The sequence below is a fragment of the Pteropus alecto genome, unplaced genomic scaffold (assembly GCF_000325575.1).
Source record: "Pteropus alecto unplaced genomic scaffold, ASM32557v1 scaffold21, whole genome shotgun sequence".
NCBI lineage: Eukaryota > Metazoa > Chordata > Mammalia > Chiroptera > Pteropodidae > Pteropus > Pteropus alecto.
Window position 1 is genome coordinate 14206003 of NW_006436282.1, and position 3206 is coordinate 14209208.

Here is a 3206-nt window from a genome sequence, read left to right on the forward strand (position 1 = left end):
GATTCATTCACTTTTAGCAAATCTTTAGGTTTCTAAACTTTCCAATACCTAGAACTGGGAAAGCTCTGATATTTATTGTATCTGCTCTAATTCATTGGCTAGTTATATATATCTAATTCTATTGTTTTCTACTACATAGCTAAAATCCTCAAGGTGGATCCTCATCACTACTTAGTAATCCTTTTCTTGCATGGCATGAATTTTGTTGTCCATATTTTCACTGTCCACAGATTCCACTGAATGCTGTGTAGATTCATTCTAATGTTTCTCTAAGCATCAATCCCATTTCCATTTCTATTACATTTGTAGGCAACTTCATATTTTATTTTATTAAATGGTCATTTGATGTGAGATTTTCAAAATTGCTCCTTGATGTTGAAAATACACCCCCACCCTTTAAAAAATCTCTTCCTTAACTCCAATATTCGAGGAAAGCACATATTGCCTTCTTACTACCCTACATCTCCAATCTCTGCACTTATTGACATTCTATTCTGCCTTATTTGGGATATTCTTGCCATATATACATATGTATTACTTTTCCTCAGCAGACTTAATCAGCCCTGTCTCACTGTTCATAACTATTCACAACTCATAATTTTATGATAGTCATTTTTTTTTTTTAATTTGCCTATCTTGATTACTTGGGAATTTCTAAGGCCAAAAATATCACCCGTATTTTCCATATTGTAGAGTTATCATTCTCTAAATATTGAATGAGTGAATGAATGAATGTTCATTATTTGAGGCCTTGAAAAGAGCCTGTGTGGCAGTAGGGGAAGAAATAATGTTATATAGAATGTTAAATTCCTTTCTCCACTTGCCACACCCCAAAATTACCATTAGAATAATGGTTCACTGTTCCAAATTTGCAAAGATGGTAGCGGTAGTGATGTGCTATTTAGTTAAAATATTTTATATTCCATGGAAATCACTTTAAAACTCCACAGTCCAAGTCTGAGTGCTGGTAAGTCTTAGACCTCGCTTCCTTTTCCCTGAATTCAGAGCCCAGTTGGGTGATTAATGGAATCCTACTCTACTTGCATTACAGTTTTGAATGCTCTACTGAATCTCCATTGAATCCAACCTCATCTATCAATCACGTTGTTTGAAAGAGTCTCAGGAAATCACTTCTAAGAGTTCTAGTTTCCTCCATTTGCCCTTGGAGAGATATTGATCTTCGAACTGTACTAGGCACCTAAATTTTCCATTTACTATTCCTTCTTAGATGCCATAAAAATAAAAGAGCCTATAAATATATCATTATTTAAAAGATAAGATTTGTCTTGATCTGTTGGAGTTACATCTTTTAATTGAAACCAAGGCCTAAATGTCCTAGTTTATCCTGATATATTTCATTACGACAGTTATCAGAGGGCTCTCTATTGTCAAACACATCGTGATCCTTTCCTGGGTTCTGTACTCTCACGACATTCAGATCTGGTAGCAAAAGCTACAAAAACATCTCATTCTTTTAATTTTTAAAAACTTTTAAAACACTTTTTTGACTTATAGGCTGTTTACACAGCTTCTTCTACAAGAATGGTTTTTAGAGTGTCTCTTTAAAATATTCTTTCATATAACTAAAGGAGTAAATTTAATTTTTACAAAAAAAACCCCACATTTATATTTCTCATCAGAAATAGATTATTTGGGGTCAAAAGAGAAGTAGAATAATCTGAGGAGCTCTGTTTATTTCTCATTCTGTCACTAGGACTCCATGAAATTTTTTAAAAACAAAATGCTTATCCCTAAAGAGTTATTGAATTATAAACCTGAACCTTGTTGGCCAAGTAGTGTTAGGCCAGGAAAACGGCCTAATTCCTCAAATCTACAAGTGTTGCCTTTTATTTAAGAACGATCTTCACAGATCTGATTTAATTAAGGATCTTAAGATGAGGAGACTATACTGAATTATTTGAGTGAGCACTAAATGCTATCATATGTGTCCTTATGAAAGAAATAGAGAATGAGATTTCTCTCTCTCTCTCCCCCTGCCCCCTCCTCTCTTCTCCTCTCCGCCCCTCCCCCCACCTCTCTCTCTCTCTCACACACAGACACACAAAGTCAATGTGAAGATGGAGACAGATATCCAAGTATGCAGCCACAAGCCAAGGAATGCTGGCCACTACCAGAAGCTGAAAAAGACAAGGAATGGAGTCTCCAGAGGAAGTATGGCTCTGCTAAGTTAATTTTGACTCATTGAACCTGATCTGGCCTTCAGAACTATGAGAAACTAAATATCTATAGTTTGATGTATATAGTTCGAAGTCATTATTTATCTAGAGTTAGAAACTGGGGTTCATGGAAGTAATATTATTCACATAACCTGACATAGTGGGAAATCTAGTGCTAGAAACAAGTTTCTTGATTGCCAGTTTAGGACTGTTTCATTCATTATATCACCACTTCCTCTTCATGTTTCACTTGGGCACAAATACAGGTAGCCATGACCTGTTTCTAGTGGAACTTCTAGTATTAATATCCTTGTTACACCCAGTCTCCTTCACTGGCTCTCTATTCCCACTGAAATGGTTTTGTGTTGACTAAGGATGCAGTGTTATTTTAGCTCTTACCAAAGAGCTAGAGATGCCTGATGCCAAAGATCCAATATATTTTCCATTCTTCTCCTTGAAGATCAATTTAGGAACCAGAAACAGTAAGATTACTCAAGCTACACAAGATAGATAGATAGATAGATAGATAGATAGATAGATAGATAGATATTTTTAGGCGAGGCGACCCTTGGTTGACCTCACAGATTGCAAGGACCATGTCACTTTACAATCCTTTATTTTTTTTATTTTTTACACCTACAGCACCAGGTCATCCTAGGTGGTCTCCCATCCAAGTACTACCCAGGCCCAACCCTGCTTAGCTTCTGAGATCAGGTGGGATCAGGCTTATTTAGGGTAGCATAGCTGTAGACACACAAGAGATTTTGTAATTGTCAACCTGCCTGGCTTATCTTTTGGGAAGAATAGTTGGGGTGGCTACACTGAGGCTCTTGCCTGGGGACTTACCATGGACAATTGGAATTTACTTCTACTTTCTGAATATCATTAAGGCTAAATTTTGAAATGTCTGTCTTTAATGTTATCGCAATGGACCCATGGAAGTGGCCGGAAGTACAGCCAATCTTTAAGGGCCTTCAATATTTAAGTTGTACTGGCCTCACTCTTTTCTAGGATGGCCTGGCAGACTTC

General features: G+C 36.6%; 1 pseudogene; it reads right to left on the reverse strand.

Moving 5' to 3' along the window:
- Positions 1–2810: 2810 nt before the first annotated feature.
- On the reverse strand, positions 2811–2929 carry LOC112479799 (annotated as a pseudogene).
- Positions 2930–3206: the final 277 nt, after the last annotated feature.